Source organism: Oncorhynchus keta, unplaced genomic scaffold, assembly GCF_023373465.1.
Source record: "Oncorhynchus keta strain PuntledgeMale-10-30-2019 unplaced genomic scaffold, Oket_V2 Un_contig_5252_pilon_pilon, whole genome shotgun sequence".
NCBI lineage: Eukaryota > Metazoa > Chordata > Actinopteri > Salmoniformes > Salmonidae > Oncorhynchus > Oncorhynchus keta.
Window position 1 is genome coordinate 27,433 of NW_026288196.1, and position 18,456 is coordinate 45,888.

The window sequence follows — 18,456 nt, forward strand, 5'->3', positions numbered from 1 at the left end:
CCCCATTACATCATAATGTACCTGTCCTGTACCTGCCCTCCCCATCGCATCATAACGTGCCTGTCCCCCCAGCCCATTATAATGTACCTGTCCCCCCCAGCCCATTATAATGCCCATTATAATGTACCTGTCCTCCCCAGCCCATTATAATGTACCTGTCCTCCCCAGCCCATTATAATGTACCTGTCCTAATGTACCTGCCCCTCCCCATCGCATCATAACGTACCTGTCCCCCCAGCCCATTATAATGTACCTGTCCTCCCCAGCCCATTATAATGTACTTGTCCTCCCCATCCCATTATAACATACCTGTTGCCCCATCCCTGTACCTGTCCTCCCCGTATCGCATCATAACGTGCCTGTCCCCCCAGCCCATTATAATGTACCTGTCATGTACCTGTCTCCCCAGCCCTATCCCATTATAATGTACCTGTCCTCCCCATCCCATTATATAACATACCTGTCCTGTCCCCATTATAATGTCCCGTCATGTGTATAATGTACCTGTCCTCCCCATCGCATCATAACGTCATGGCGTTGCCTGTCCCCCAGCCCATTATAATGTACCTGTCCTCCCCATCCCATTATAATGTACCTGTCCTCTCCCAGCCCATTATAATGTACCTGTCCCCCTGCCCATTATAATGTACCTGTCCTCCCCATCCCATTATAATTTCCCCATCCCATTATAATGTACCTGTCCTCCCCATCCCATTATAATGTACCTGTCCTCTGTGCCCATTATAATGTGCCTGTCCTCCATCCCCAGCCCATTATAAATGTACCTGTCATGTACCTGTCCTCCCCATCCCATTATAATGTACCTGTCCTCCCCATCGCATCATAACGTACCTGTCCCCCAGCCCATTATAATGTACCTGTCATGTACCTGTCCCCCCATCCCATTATAATGTACCTGTACCTGTCCTCCCCATATCCCATTATAATGTACCTGTCCTCCCCAGCCCATTATAATGTACCTGTCCTCCCCAGCCCATTATAATGTACCTGTCCCCCATCCCATTATAATGTACCTGTCCCAGCCCATTATAACTGTGCCTGTCCTCCCCATCCCATTATAATTTGCCCACCCCAGCCCATTATAACATACCTGTCCTCCCCATCCCATTATAATGTACCTGTCCTCCCCATCCCATTATAATGTACCTGTCCTCCCCATCTGTCCTGGTAATATAATGTCCTCCCCACGCATCATAATCCTCCCTAGCCCATTATAATGTACCTGTCCTGTACCTGTCCTGTACCTGTCCTCCTCTATCCCATTATCATGTACCTGTTCCTCCCCATCCCCAGCCCATCATAATGTACCTGTCCTGTACCTGTCCCTGTCATGCCCATTATAACTCGTCCCCTCCCCAGTACCTGTCCTCCCCATCCCATTATAATGTAGGCCTGTGTCCTCCCCATCCCATTATAATCCCCCAGCCCATTATAACATACTGTCCTCCCCAGCCCATTATATAATGTACCTGTCATGTACCTGTTCCCCATCCCAATATAATGTACCTGTCCTGTCCTCCCCAGCCCATTATAATGTACCTGTCCTCCCCAGCCCCTCCCCATTATAATGTACCTGTCATGTACCATTATAATGTCCTCCCCATCCCATTATAATGTACCTGTCCTACCCTCCTCCCATCCGCATTATAACATACCTGTCCTCCCCATCCCATTATAATGTACCTGTCCTCCCCAGCCTCCCCATCCCATTATAATGTACCTGTCCTGTACCCGTCCCCCAGCCCATTATAATGTTCCTGTACCTGTCCCCATGTACAATGCATCTGTCCTGTACCTGTCCTACCTGTCCTGTGCCTGTCCTCCCAGCCCCGTCCATTATAATGTACCTGTACCTCCTCCATCCCATTATAACATACCTGTTCCCAGCCCATTAAGTAATGTGCCTGTCCTCCCCAGCCCATTATAATGTACCTCGTCCCCTCCCAGCCCATCATAATGTCCCCCCTGTCCTCTCCATTATAACATACCTGTCCTGTCCTGTCCCCAGCCCATTATAATGTACCTGTCCTGTGCCTGTCCTCCCCATCCCATTATAATGTACCTGCCCTCCCCAGCCCATTATAATGTACCTGTCCTGTACCTGTCCCAGTACCTGTCATGTACCATTATAATGTCCTCCCCATACCTGTTCCTCCTCATCCATTATAATGTACCTGTCCTGTCCTCCTAGCCCATCATAATACCTGTCATGTCGCCCTCGTTATGCATCATTGTCCCCCCCACCCTGTCCTCCTCATCCCATTATAATGTACCTGTCCTCCTGTCATCCCCATCGCATATAACGTACCTGTCCTCCCCATCCCATTATAATGTACCTGTCCTCCCCAGCCCATTATAATGTACCTGTCCTTCCCATCCATTATAATGTACCTGTCCTGTCCTGTCCTACCATTATAATGTCATGTACCATAACGTCCTTGTCCCCAGCGCATTATAACGTCCTCCCCACCTGTCCTCCCCAGCCCATTATAACGTACCTGTCCTCCCCATCCCATTATATGTATCCCATCCCATTATGCCCTGTCCTCCCCAGCCCATTATAATGTGCCTGTCCTCCCCATCCCATTATAATGTATCCCATTATAATGTACCTCCCATCCCATTATAACATATCCCATTATAATGTCCCCATCCCATTATAATGTGCCTGTCCTCCCCAGCATCATAATGTACCTGCCCTCCCAGTCATGTACCTGTCCTCCCCTGTCAGCCCATCGCATCATAACCTGTCCTACCCACCTGTCATCCCCACCCATTATAATGTACCTGTCCTCCCCAGCCCATTATAATGTACCTGTCCTGTACCTGTCCTCCCCATCGCATCCCATTTATATGTACCTGTCCTCCCCATCCATTATAATGTACCCCTGTCCCCGCCCATTATAATGTACATGTCCTCCCCATCCCATTATAGTTTGCCTGTCCTCCCCATCCCATTATAATGCACCTGTCCTCCCCATCGCATCATCCTGTATGTGCCTGTCTCCCCAAGCCCATTATAATGTACCTGTCCTCCCCATCCCATTATAATGTACCTGTCATGTACCTGTCCTCCCAGCCCATTATAATGTACCTGTCCTCCCCATCCCATTATAATGTACCTCCCAGCCCTCCATAACATAGCCCATTATACGTACCTGTCCTCCCCATCCCATTATAACGTACCTGTCCTGTACCTCCCCCAGCCCATACCCGTATCCCCACGCATCATAACATACCTGTCCTGTACCTGTCCTCCCCATCCCACCTGTCATCCTCCCCCAGCCCATGTAACAACCTGTCCTGTACCCTGTCCTCCCCAGCCCATTATAATGTACCTGTCCATTATAATGTACCCTGTCCTCCCCAGCCCATTATAATGTACCTGTCCTCCCCATCCCATTATAATGTACCTGTCACCTGTCCTCCCCAGCCCTGTCCTCCCCATCCCATTATAATGTACCTGTCCCAGCCCATTATAATGTACTTCCCCAGCCCATTATAATGTACCTGTCCTCCCCAGCCCATTATAATGTATGTCCTTCCCCATCCCATTATATGTGTGCCTGTCCTCCCCAGCCCATTATAATGTACCTGTGCCTGTCCTCCCCAGCCCATTATAATGTACCTGTCCTGTACCATTATAATGTGTCCTCCCCAGCCCATTATAATGTGCCTGTCCTCATCCCATTATAATGTCCTCTCCCCAGCCCATTATAATGTACCTGTCCTCCCCATCCCATTATAATGTACCTGTCCTCCCCAGCCCATTATAATGTACCTGTCCTCCCCAGCCCATTATATGTGCCTGTGCAGCCCTATACGTGTCCTCCCCATCCCATTATAATGTGCCTGCCCTCCCATTATAACAGCCCATTATAATGTACCTGTCCTCCCCATCCCATTATAAATGTACCTGTCCTGTCCTATCCCTGTCCCCCCAGCCCATTATAACGTACCTGTCCTGTACCTGTCCTCCCCATCCCATTATAACCTGTCCTCCTGCATCATAACATACTGTCCTCCCCAGCCCATTATAATGTACCTGTCCTGTGCCTGTCCTCCCCAGCCCATTATAATGTACCTGTCCTCCCAGTCCATTATAATGTACCTGTCCCTCATGTACCTGTCCTCCCCATCCCATTATAATGTACCTGTCCTCCCCAGCCCATTATAATGTACCTGTCAGCCCTGTCCTGTCCTCCCAGCCCATTATAATGTACCTGTCCTCCCCATCCCATGGCCCCCAGCCCATTATAATGTACCTGTCCTGTGCCTGTCCTCCCCAGCCCATTATAATGTACCTGTCCTGTACCTGTGCCTCCCCATCCCATTATAATGTACCTGTCCCCCCCAGCCCTGTCCTCCCCAGCCCATTATAATGTACCTGTCCTCCCAGCCCATTATAATGTACCTGTCATGTACCTGTCCTCCCCAGCCCATTATAATGTGCCTGTCCTCCCCAGCCCATTATAATGTACCTGCCCATTATAACATCCTCCCCAGCCCATTATAATGTACCTGTCCTCCCCATCCCATTATAATGTACCTGTCCTCCCCATCCCATTATAATGTACCTGTCCTCCCCAGCCCATTATAATGTACCTGTCCTGTACCTGCCCTCCCATCGCATCATAACGTACCATTATAATGTACCTCCCCATCCCATTATAATGTACCTGTCCTCCCCAGCCCATTATAATGTACCTGTCCTCCCCATCCCATTATAATGTACCTGTCATGTACCTGTCCTTCCCCATGCATCATAAGCTGTCCTCCCATCCCATTATAATGTACCTGTCCTTCCCCATCCCATTATAATGTACCTGTCCTCCCCAGCCCATTATAATGTACCTGTCCTCCCCATCCCATTATAAATGTACCTGTCCTCCCCAGCCCATTATAATGTACCTGTCCTGTACCTGTCCTCCCCATCGCATCATAACGTACCTGTCCCCCCAGCCCATTATAATGTACCTGTCCTCCCCAGCCCATTATAATGTACCTGTCCTCCCCAGCCCATTTATAATGTTGCCCTGTCCTCCCCATCCCATTATAATGTACCTGTCCTCCCCATCCCATTATAATGTACCTGTCCTCCTCCTATTATAATGTACCTGATCCGATTATAATGTACCTGTCCTCCCCATCGCATCATAACGTACCATTATAATGTACCCATGTGCCCCCATCCCATTATAATGTACCTGTCCTCCCCATCCCATTATAATGTACCTGTCCCCAGCCCATCATAACATGTACCATTATAATGTCCTCCCCATCCCATTATAATGTACCTGTCCTGACCTGTCCCATTATCATAACATACCTGTCCTGTACCTGTCCTCCCCATCGCATCATGTACCTGTCCTCCTCCCCATCGCATCATAACATACCTGTCCTCCCCATCCCATTATAATGTACCTGTCCTGTACCTGTCCTCCCCAGCCCATATAATGTACCTGTCCTCCCCAGCCCATTATAATGTACCTGTCCTGTACCTGTCCTCCCCATCCCATCATGGCGTACCTGTCATGCCTGTCCTCCCAGCCCATTATAACCTGTCCTGTACCTGTCCTCCCCGTCCCATTATAATGTACCTGTCATGTACCTGTCCTCCCCGCCCATTATAATGTACCTGTCCTCCCCATCCCATTATAATGTGCCTGTCCTCCCCAGCCCATTATAATGTACCTGTCCTCCCATCCCATCATAACGTACCTGTCATGTACCTGTCCTCATCCCGCCCATTATAATGTACCTGTCCTCCCCATCCCATTATAATGTACCTGTCCTGTCCTGCCTGTCCTCCCCCATCCCATTATAATGTACCTGTCCTGTACCCCTCCCCAGCCCCCATTATAATGTGTCCTCCTCATCCCCTGTCCTCCCCAGCCCATTATAACATACCTGTCCTCCCATCCCATTATAATGTACCTGTCCTCCCCACGTCCATTATAAATGTACCTGTCCTCCCCATACCTGTCCTCAGCCCATTATAATGTGCCTGTCCTCCCCAGCCCATTATAACATACCTGTCCTCCCAGCCCATTATAATGTGCCTGTCCTCCCCAGCCCATTATAATGTACCTGTCATCCCCATCCCATTATAATGTACCTGTTTCGTGCCTGTCCTCCCCAGCCCATTATAATGTACCTGTCCTCCCCATCCCTGTACCTGTCCTCAGCCCATTATAATGTACCTGTCATGTACCTGTCCTCCCCAGCCCATTATAATGTACCTGTCCTCCCCAGCCCATTATAATGTACCTGTAGCCCATTATAATGTGCCTGTCCTCCCCAGCCCATTATAATGTGCCTGTCCTCCCCATCCATTATAATGTACCTGTCCTCCCCAGCCCATTATAATGTGCTGTCTCCCCAGCCCATTATAATGTGCCCTGTCCTCCCCAGCCCATTATAATGTACCTGTCCTCCCCATCCCATTATAATGTACCTGTCCTCCCATCCCATTATAACATACCTGTCCTCCCCAGCCCATTATAATGTACCTGTCCTGCCCATTACCTGTCCTCCCCATCCCATTATAATGTGCCTGTCCTGTACCTGTCCTCCCAGCCCATTATAATGTACCTGTCCTCCCCTCGTCCCCATCATTATAATACCTGTCCTCCCCCCATGCCTGTCCCATTATAATGTGCCTGTCCTCCCCAGCCCATTATAATGTACCTGTCTCCTCCCCATCCCATTATAATGTGCCTGTCCTCCCCAGCCCATTATAATGTACCTGTCCCTGTCCCATTATAATGCCTGTCCTCCCATCCCATTATAATGTGCCTGTACCTGTCCTCCCCATCCCATTATAATGTGCCTGTACCTGTCCCCAGCCCATTATAATGTACCTGTCCTCCCCAGCCCATTATAATGTACCTGTCTATCCTCCCCAGCCCCTGCCTCTCTAGTCCATTATAATGTACTGTCTCCCCCATCCCATTATAATGTACCTGTCCTCCCCATCCCATTATAATGTACCTGTCCTCCCAGCCCATTATAATGTGCCTGTCCTCCCCAGCCCATTATAACATACCTGTCCCTCCCAGCCCATTATAATGTACCTCCCCAGCCCATTATAATGTGTCAGTCCTGTACCTCTCCCCTATCGCATCATAACGACCTGTCCTCCCCCATTATAATGTACCTGTCTCCCTGACCTGTCCTCCCCCCATTATAACATGCCTGTCCCTCCCATCCCATTATAATGTGCCTGTCCTCCCAGCCCATTATAATGTACCTGTCCTCCCCATCCCATTATAATGTACCTGTCCTTCCCCAGCCCATTATAATGTGTCCTGTCCTCCCCATCCCATTATAATGTACCTGTCCTCCCCAGCCCATTATAACATACCTGCCCTCCCCAGCCCATTATAATGTACCTGTCCTCCCCATCCCATTATAATGTACCTGTCCTCCCCAGCCCATTATAATGTACCTGTCCTCCCCAGCCCATTATAACATACCTGTCCCATTATAATGTACCTGTCCTCCCCAGCCCATTATAATGTACCTGTCCTCCCCAGCCCATTATAATGTGCCTGTCCTCCCATCCCATTATAATGTACCCTGTACCTGTCCTCCCCAGCCCATTATAATGTGCTGTCCTGTCTCTCCCCCATCCATTATAACGTACCCTGTCCTCCCCAGCCCATTATAATGTACCTGTCCTCCCCAGCCCACGTACCTGTTCCATTATAATGTACCTTCCCCAGCCCATTATAATGTACCTGTCCCTCCCCATCCCATCCCATTATAATGTACCTGTAACGCACTTGCCCCTCATCCCATTATAATGTGCCTGTCCTCCCCAGCCCATTATAATGTACCTGTCCTCCCCAGTCATAATGTACCTGTCCTCCCCAGTCCATTATAATGTACCTGTCCTCCCCATCCCATCATAATGTACCTGTCCTCCCCATCCCATTATAATGTACCTGTCCTCCCCATCCCATTATAATGTACCTGTCCTCCCCAGCCCATTATAATGTACCTGTCCTCCCCAGCCCATTATAATGTACCTGTCCTCCCCATCCCATTATGTACCTGTCATGTAGCCCATTATGTCGTACCTCCCCATCCCCATTATAACCTGTCCTGTACCTGTCCTCCCCAGCCCATTATAATGTACCTGTCCTCCCCAGCCCATTATAATGTACCTGTCCTCCCCATCCTCCTTCCAGCCCATTATAATGTACCTGTCCTGTACCTGTCCTCCCCAGCCCATATAATGTACCTGTCAGCCTGTCCTCCCCAGCCCATTATAATGTGTCCTGTACCTGTCCTCCCCAGCCCATTATATACCTGTCATGTACCTGTCCTCCCCATCCCATTATAATGTACCTGTCCTCCCCATCCATTATAATGTACCTGTCCTCCCCATCCCATTATAATGTACCTGTCCTCCCCAGCCCATTATAATGTGCCTGTCCTCCCCAGCCCATTATAATGTACCTGTCCTCCCCATCCCATTATAATGTACCTGTCCTGTACCTGTCCTCCCAGCCCATTATAATGTACCTGTCATGTACCTGTCCTCCCCAGTCCATTGTCCCCCATAATGTACCTGTCCTCCCCATCCCATTATAATGTACCTGTCCTCCCCATCCCATTATAATCCCACGCATCATAACGTACCTGTCCTCCCCATCCCATTATAATGTACCTGTCCTCCCCAGCCCATTATAATGTACCTGTCCTCCCCATCCCATTATAATGTACCTGTCCTGTACCTCCTCCCCATCCCATTATAATGTAACGCACCTGTCCCCCAGCCCATTATAATGTACCCGTCCTCCCAGCCATTATAATGTACCTGTCCTCCCAGCCCATTATTAACATTATACCTGTCCTCCCCATCCCATTATAATGTACCCATTATAATGTATGTCTCTCCCCATCCTCCCCATCCCATTATAATGTACCTGTCCCTCCCCAGTCCATTATAATGTACCTGTCCTCCCCATCCCATTATAATGTAGCCCTGTCCTCCCCATCCCATTATAATGTACCTGTCATGTACCTGTCCTCCCCAGCCCATTATAATGTACCTGTCCCAGCCCTGTACCTGTCCCCATCCCATTATAATGTACCTGTCCCCTGTCCTCCCCAGCCCATTATAATGTACCCTGTCATACCTGTCTCCCCCCAGCCCATTATAATGTACCTGTCCTCCCCCCATCCCATTATAATGTGCCCTGTCCTCCCCATCCCATTATAATGTGCCTGTCCTCCCCATCCCATTATAATGTACCCTGTCCTCCCCATCCCATTATAACGTACCTGTCCTCCCAGTCCATTATAATGTACCCTGTCCTCCCCAGCCCAGCCCATTATAACGTGCCCTGTCCTCCCATCCCATTATAATGTATTCTGTCCCTGTCCTATATCCCATTATAATGTGCCTGTCCTCCCCAGTCCATTATAATGTACCCTGTCCTCCCCATCCCATTATAATGTACCCTGTCCTCCCTGTCCCATTATAATGTACCTGTCCTCCCCAGCCCATTATAATGTACCCTGTCCTCCCAGCCCATTATAATGTACCCTGTACCTGTCCTCCCCAGTCCATTATAACATCACCCTGTCCTCCCCAGTCCCATTATAATGTACCTGTCCTCCCCAGCCCATTATAACATATCCCTGTTCTCCCCCAGTCCATTATAATGTACCTGTTCTGATCCCATTATAATGTGCCTGTACCATCAGTACCTGTCCTCCCCATCCCACTGTAATGTACCTGCCCTCCCCATGGCATCATAACATACCTGTCCCTGTCCTCCACAGTCCATTATAACATAATGGTCCTTTACCTGTCTATTCCAAACCAGCCCATTATAATGTACCTGTCTCCCCAGCCCATTATAATGTACCTGTCCTCCCCAGTCCATTATAACATCCCCACCATCCTCCCAGCCCATTATAACGTGCCCTGTCCTCCCCAGCCCATTATAATGTGCCCTCCCCAGTCCATTATAATCGTACCCTGTCCTCCCCATCCCATCCCACCTATAATGTACCTGTCCTCCCCAGCCCATTATAATGTACCTGTCCTACCTGTCCTCCCCATCCCATTATAATGTACCCTGTACCTGTCCCCCAGCCCCATTATAACATACCTGTCCTCAGCCCATCCCATTATAATGTACCCTGTCCTCCCCAGTCCATTATAATGTACCCTGTCCTCCCCATCCCATTATAATGTACCTGTCCTCCCCAGTCCATTATAATTTACCCTGTCCCTCCCCATCCCATTATAATGTACCCTGTCCTCCCCAGTCCATTATAACGTCCCCATCCCTGTGCCTGTCCTCCCATCCCATTATAATGTACCTGTCCTCCCCATCCATTATAATTATGCCCTGTCCTCCCCAGTCCATTATAATGTACCTGTCCTCCCCATCCCATTATAATGTGCCCTGTCCTCCCCCATTATAATGTAGTCCATTATAATGTACCTGTCCTCCCCAGCCCATTATAATGTCCCAGCCCATTATAATGTACCTCCTCCCCAGTCCCATTATAACGTACCCTGTCCTCCCCATCCCATTATAATGTACCCTGTCCTCCCCCCACCCTGTCCTCCCATTATAATGTAACCCTGTCCTCCCCATCCCATTATAATGTACCCTGTCCTCCCCATCCCGTTTATAATGTGCCTGTCCTCCCCATCCCATTATAATGTGCCTGTCCTCCCCAGCCCACCCATCCCATTATAATGTACCCTGTCCTCCCCGTCCCATTATAACATAGCCCCTGTCTTCCCCAGTCCATTATAATGTACCCTGTCCTCCCCAGTCCATTATAATTTACCCTGTCCTCCCCATCCCATTATAATGTACCCTGTCCTCCCCAGCCCATTATAACGTACCCTGTCCTCCCCAGTCCATTATAATGTGCCCTGTCCTCCCCCCAGTCCATTATAACGTACCCTGTCCTCCCCAGTCCATTATAACATACCCTGTCCTCCCCAGTCCATTATAACGTACCTGTTCTCCCCAGTCCATTATAACGTACCTGTTCTCCCAGTCCATTATAACGTGCCTGTTCTCCCCAGCCCATTATAATGTACCTGTCCTGTACCTGTCAGTACCTGTCCTCCCCAGCCCACTGTAATGTACCTGCCCTCCCCATGGCATCATAACGAACCTGTCCCTCTCCACAGTCCATTTATAATGGTCCTTTACCTGTCCCCTCCCAGCCCATTATAACATACCCTGTCCTCCCCAGCCCATTATAATGCCCTGTCCTCCCCAGCCCATTATAATGTACCCTGTCCTCCCCAGTCCATTATAACGTACCCTGTCCTCCCCATCCCATTATAATGTACCCTGTCCTCCCCAGTCCATTATAACGTACCCTGTCCTCCCCATCCCATTATAAATGTACCCTGTCCATTATAACGCATCATAACATACCCCTGTCCTCCCCATCCCATTATAATGTACCCTGTCCTCCCCAGTCCATTATAACGTACCCTGTCCTCCCCATCCCATTATAATGTCCCATCCCCTGTCCTCCCCAGTCCATTATAACGTACCCTGTCCTCCCCATCCCATTATAATGTACCCTGTCCTCCCCAGTCCATTATAACATTATAATGTACCCCGTCTCCTTCCCCTGTCCTCCCCATCCCATTATAATGTACCCTGTCCTCCCCAGTCCATTATAACGTACCCTGTCCTCCCCATCCCATTATAATGTACCCTGTCCTCCCCAGTCCATTATAATGTACCCTGTCCCCTCCCCCAGTCCATTATAATGTACCCTGTCACTCCCCAGTCCATTATAACGTACCCTGTCCTCCCCATCCCATTATAATGTACCCTGTCCTACCCCAGTCCATTATAACGTAACCCTGTCCTCCCCAGTCCATTATAACCATACCCTGTCCTCCCCAGGCCATTATAATGTACCTGTCCTCCCATTATCAGCCTGTCCTCCCCCATCCCTTATAAATAGCCTGTCCTCCCCAGTGTTATAATGTACCCGTCCTGTCCCATCCTATATTATAATGTAGATGTCCCATTATAATGTACCCTGTCCTCCCCATCCCATTATAAATGTACCTGTCCTCCCCAGTCCACGTCCTCCCTATCCCTGTCCTCCCACGTAGTCCCATTTCGTACCCTGTCCTCCCCAGTCCATTATGGCGACCCTGACATCCCCAGTCCATTTGTGCCCATCCCCAGTCCATTATAACGTACCCTGTCCTCCCCAGTCCATTATAACGTACCCTGTCCTTCCCCAGTCCATTATAACGTACCCTGTCCTCCCCAGTCCCAAATAAACCCTGTCCTCCCCCCATCCCATTATAATGTACCCTGTCCTCCCCAGTCCCATTATAATGTACCCTTCCTCCCCAGTCCCCATTATAATGTACCCTGTCCTCCCATCCCATTATAATGTACCCTGTCCTCCCCATCCCATTATAATGTCCCCATCCCAGTCCTCCCCATCCCATTATAATGTGCCTGTCCTCCCCAGCAGGTGTATCCTCATACCCTGTCCTCCCAGTCCATTATAACATACCCTGTCCTCCCCTTTTCCATTATAAGATCCCATTATAACTGCCCTGTCCTCCCAGTCCATTATAACGTCCTCCCCAGTCCATTATAACGACCTGTCCTCCCCATCCCATTATAACGTACCCTGTCCTCCCCATCCCATTATAATGTACCCTGTCCTCCCCAGTCCTCATACCCTGTCCTCCCCAGTCCATTATAACGTACCCTGTCCTCCCCAGTCCATTATAACGTCCCTGTCCTCCCCAGTCCCCCTGTCCTCCCCAGTCCATTATAACATACCCTGTCCTCCCCAGTCCATTATAACACCCTGTCCCTCCCATCCCATTATAATGTACCCTGTCCTCCCCAGTCCATTATAACATACATCAAATCAGCCATGTGACTTTATAGGTTGAGTGATGCTATGATTGGGTAGATTTGATGTACCTGTCCTCCCTAGACCGGCGTGACAGTGCACGGCCATCTTTCCCTCCTGGATGGCGAACGACATCACCTTGACCATGTCCAGTATAGTGGTCAGGGACGCCACGCCGTAGTCCTTCCAGCCAAAGTTATAGAAATAAACTGCAAACAGAGGAAATAAAAAAGGCCTTCTCACAGACTGAACATGACGGGCCTCCCAAAAGACACACTATTCCCTATATACTCTCAGACCCCTCCCTATACCAGCAGGTGTATCTCACTGATCATCCCAAAAGACACACTATTCCCTATATACTCTCAGACCCCTCCCTATACCAGCAGGTGTATCTCACTGATCATCCCAAAAGACACACTATTCCCTATATAATGAAACTACTGACCAAAGCGTGCACTATATAGAGAATAGGGTGCCATATTGAGACGCAGTAGAAACATGAACTACAATCTCCCCAATGATGTGTGTTGTACATTGTTACAAAGAAGGTCCAGGAGTGTACAGAATGGTGTCGTCTGTGTAAGGTGATCAGATACATTGTAACAAAGAAGGTCCAGGAGTGTACAGAATGGTGTCGTCAATAGAGGTGGATCAGAGACATTGTAACAAAGAAGGTCCAGGAGTATACAGAATGGTGTCGTCTGTGTAGAGGTGGATCAGAGATATTGTAACAAAGAAGGTCCAGGAGTATACAGAATGGTGTCGTCTGTGTAGAGGTGGATCAGATATATTGTAACAAAGAAGGTCCAGGAGTATACAGAATGGTGTCGTCTGTGTAGAGGTGGATCAGAGACATTGTAACAAAGAAGGTCCAGGAGTATACAGAATGGTGTCGTCTGTGTAGAGGTGGATCAGAGATATTGTAACAAAGAAGGTCCAGGAGTATACAGAATGGTGTCGTCTGTGTAGAGGTGGATCAGAGAATCACCAGCAGCAAGAGCGGTGATGTGTTACTGTTCCGAATGTCAAAGGCCTGATTCAACCTGAAGAATCGCATGTACCACAGACTCCGTTAATCATTTATTTGGGCTGCAGTCTGAGGTGCAGTTAACTCTAATCAATCTACACACAACACCCCATAAGAACAAAGCAAAAAACAGGCTTTTTAGAAATTTGTACAAAAAAACCCAGAAATACCTGATTTCCATAAGTATTCAGACCCTTTGCTATGAGACTCAAAATTGAGTTCAGGTGCATCCTGTTTCCATTGATCATCCTTGAGATGTTTCTACAACTTGATTGGAGTCCACCTGTGGTAAATTCAATTGATTGGACATGATTTTGAAAGGCACACACCTGTCTATATAAGGTCCAACAGTTGACAGTGAATGTCAGAGCAAAACCAAGCCATGAGGTTGAAGGAATTGTCCGTAGAGCTCCGAGACAGGATTGTGTCGAGGCACAGATCTAGGGAAGGGTACCAAAAAATGTATGCAGCATTGAAGGTCCCCAAGAACACAGTGGCCTCCATCATTCTTAAATGGAAGAAGTTTGGAACCACCAAGACTCTTCCAGAGCTGGCCGCCCGGCCAACCTGAGCTATCAGGGGAGAAGGGCCTTGGTCAGGAGGTGACCAAGAACCTGATGGTCACTCTGACAGAGTTCCTCTGTGGAGATGGGAGAACCTTCCAGAAGGACAGACATCTCTGCAGCACTCCACCAATCAGGTCTTTATGGTAGAGTGGCCAGACGGGAAGTCACTCCTCAGTAAAAGGCACATGACAGCCCGCTTGAGTTTACAAAAGGACTCTCAGACCATGAGAAACATGATTCTCTGGTCTAATGAAACCAAGATTGAACTCTTTTGTCCTGAATGTCAAGCGTCACGTCTGGAGGAAACCTGGCACCATGAACAGAGCAAAGTACAGAGAGATCCTTGATGAAAACCTGCTCCAGAGCCTCAGGACCTCAGACTGGGGTGAAGGTTCACCTTCCAACAGGACAACAACCCTAAGCACACAGCCAAGACAACGCAGGAGTGACTCCCGGGACAAGTCTCAACGTCTTTGAGTGGCCCAGCCAGAGCTGACTTGAACCCGATCAAACATCTCTGGAGAGACTCTGAAAATAACCTTGCAGCAACGCTCCCCAACCAACCCGAGAGGATCTGCAGAGAAGAATGTGATAAAACTCCCCAAATACAGGTGTGCCAAGCTTGCAGCTTCATAACCAAGAAGAGTTGAGGCTGTAATCGCTGCCAAAGGTGCTTCAACAAAGTACTGAGTAGAGGGTCTGAATACTTATGTAAATGTGGTATTTCAGTTTTTTCTATATAAATTAGCAAAAATGTCTAAAAACCTGTTTTTGGTTTGTCATCGCGGGGTATTGTGTGTCGATTTAATCCATTTTAGAATAAGGCTGTAATCTAACAAAATGTGGAAAAAGTCAAGGGTCTGAATACTTTCCAAAGCAGACATATGGAATGGAATGTTTACTGTTCATTTTTTATTGTTTATTTCAATGTAGTATCTATTTCACTTGCTTTGCCTATGTAAACATATGTTTCCCATGCCAAGAAAGAAAGCCCTTGGAATTGAATTGATCCAGAGGCAGAGATACTCACTGCCAGCCTCCATGAACACCTCAGGTCTGTAGGTGAATCCAGAGTCATGTTCCAGAGGGTTACCACAGCTGGCGTGTTCCCGACGCTGCAGGTTGATCACCGCACGAAGGCCACACCTGGAGGGAACATGTTGCCAGTTATCAACACCACCAATAGGCCTATACATCACACCTGAAAACAACAGGAGAACTAGATGTCACTAGCTATTAGCACCACCAGGAGACCACTAGCTATTAGCACCACCAGGAGACCACTGAGCTATTAGCACCACCAGGAGACCACTAGCTATTAGCACCACCAGGAGACCACTAGCTATTAGCACCACCAGGAGACCACTAGCTATTAGCACCACCAGGAGACCACTAGCTGTCACTAGCTATTAGCACCACCATGAGACCACTAGCTGGCACCACCAGGAGACCACTAGCTATTAGCACCACCAGGAGACCACTAGCTATTAGCACCACCAGGAGAACACTAGCTGTCACTGGCTATTAGCACCACCAGGAGACCACTAGCTGTCACGAGCTATTAGCACCACCAGGAGACCACTAGCTGTCACTAGCTATTAGCACCACCAGGAGACCACTAGCTGTCACTAGCTATTAGCACCATCAGAGACCACTAGCTGTCACTGAGCTATTAGCACCACCAGGAGACCACTAGCTGTCACTAGCTATTAGCACCACCAGGAGACCACTAGCTGTCACTAGCTATTAGCACCATCAGGAGACCACTAACTGTCACTAGCTATTAGCACCACCAGGAGACCACTAGCTGTCACTAGCTACCACCAGCACCACTAGCTGTCACTAGCTATTAGCACCACCAGGAGACCACTAGCTGTCACTAGCTATTAGCACCACCAGAGACCACTAGCTGTCACTAGCTATTAGCACCACCAGCTATTAGCACACCAGGAGACCACTAGCTGTCACTGTCACTAGCTATTAGCACCACCAGGAGACCACTAGTTATTAGTTAGCACCACCAGGAGACCACTAGCCCTGTTGGTGCTAATAGCCAGTTACAGCCAGTGGTCTCCTGGTGGTGCTCATAGCTAGTGGTCTCCTGGTGGTGCTAATAGCTAGTTACAGCTAGTGGTCTCCTGGTGGTGCCTCATGGCTAGTGGTCTCCCTGGGTGGTGCTAATAGCTAGTTACAGCTAGAGGTCTCAGGTGTGTAGGCCTATTGGTGGTGCTAATAACTATTGACAGCTAGTGTTTTGTCTTCTAAAACACCAAATACCAAATACCTTGTAAACTGTTCTATGATATTGTATTTCTCGAGGATTTCAGTAGAAGGCCTTGCCATCGCCAGCAAGTTGTCAGTTATCCTGCAGAGAAAGAGACAGACAGAGACGAGAGAGAGAGAGAGAGAGAGAGAGAGACACAGAGAGAGAGAGAGAGAGAGAGAGAGACACAGAGAGACACAGAGAGAGAGAGAGACACAGAGAGAGAGAGAGAGAGAGAGAGAGAGAGAGAGAGAGAGAGAGAGAGAGAGAGAGAGAGAGAGAGAGAGACAGAGAGAGAGAGAGAGACACAGAGAGAGAGAGAGAGAGAGAGAGCAGAATTACATGGTGATTACACATCAGAACAGTTCACACACTGTTAATGAATCACATGCAGTACATGTAATATGAATTATTTGAACAGAGCAGCCCGAAAACAAGTGGATGAATGATACTACCAGCCAAGCTGTTGGGCGTTAGTTACTGGCCATGTGTGGCAGTGGAGGAGAGGGAAAAGGGTGAGAAGCGTGTACTGATTACTTTGTGTTTACTTATTGATCAGATATCTGTTTACAATAGACACCACCCAGCTGGCTGCCCCAGACATGGGAGGAGCAGGAAAGTACAGGACTTACAGGAAAAAACAGAATATATAGGATACCCAGAGAATACACAACACACAGAGAATATAGAATATAGAGAATACACAACACACAGAGAATATAGAACACAGAGAATACACAACACACAGAGAATATAGAACATGCAGAGAATATAGAAATATGCAGAGAATATAGAACACAGAGAATATAGAACACAGAGAATATAGAACACAGAGAATACAAAATACACAGAGAAAATATAGAACATGCAGAGAATATAGAACACAGAGAATATAGAACACAGAGAATATAGAACATGCAGAGAATATAGAACATGCAGAGAATATAGAACACAGAGAATATAGAACACAGAGAATATAGAACACAGAGAATACACAACACATAGAGAATATAGAATACAGAGAATACACAACACACAGAGAATATAGAACACAGAGAATATAGAACATGGAGAGAATATAGAACACAGAGAATATAGAACAGAGAATTCACAATATACAGAGAATATAGAACATGCAGAGAATATAGAACACAGAGAATATAGAACACAGAGAATATAGAACATGCAGAGAATATAGAACACAGAGAATATAGAACACAGAGAATATAGAACATGCAGAGAATATAGAACACAGAGAATATAGAACACAGAGAATACAAAATACACAGAGAAAATATAGAACATGCAGAGAATATAGAACACAGAGAATATAGAACACAGAGAATATAGAACATGCAGAGAATATAGAACACAGCGAATATAGAACACAGAGAATATAGAACACAGAGAATATAGAACACAGAGAATATAGAATACAGAGAATACACAACACACAGAGAATATAGAACACAGAGAATATAGAACATGGAGAGAATATAGAACACAGAGAATATAGAACACAGAGAATACACAATACACAGAGAATATAGAACATGCAGAGAATATAGAACACAGAGAATATAGAACACAGAGAATATAGAACATGCAGAGAATATAGAACAGAGAATATAGCAGAGAATATAGAACATGCAGAGAATATAGAAACAGAGAATATAGAATAC

General features: G+C 47.8%; 1 pseudogene; it reads right to left on the reverse strand.

Annotated features, from left to right (window-relative positions):
• Window positions 1-18,456, reverse strand: part of LOC127925194 (protein tyrosine phosphatase domain-containing protein 1-like) — a 55,001-nt pseudogene that overhangs the window by 13,766 nt on the left and 22,779 nt on the right.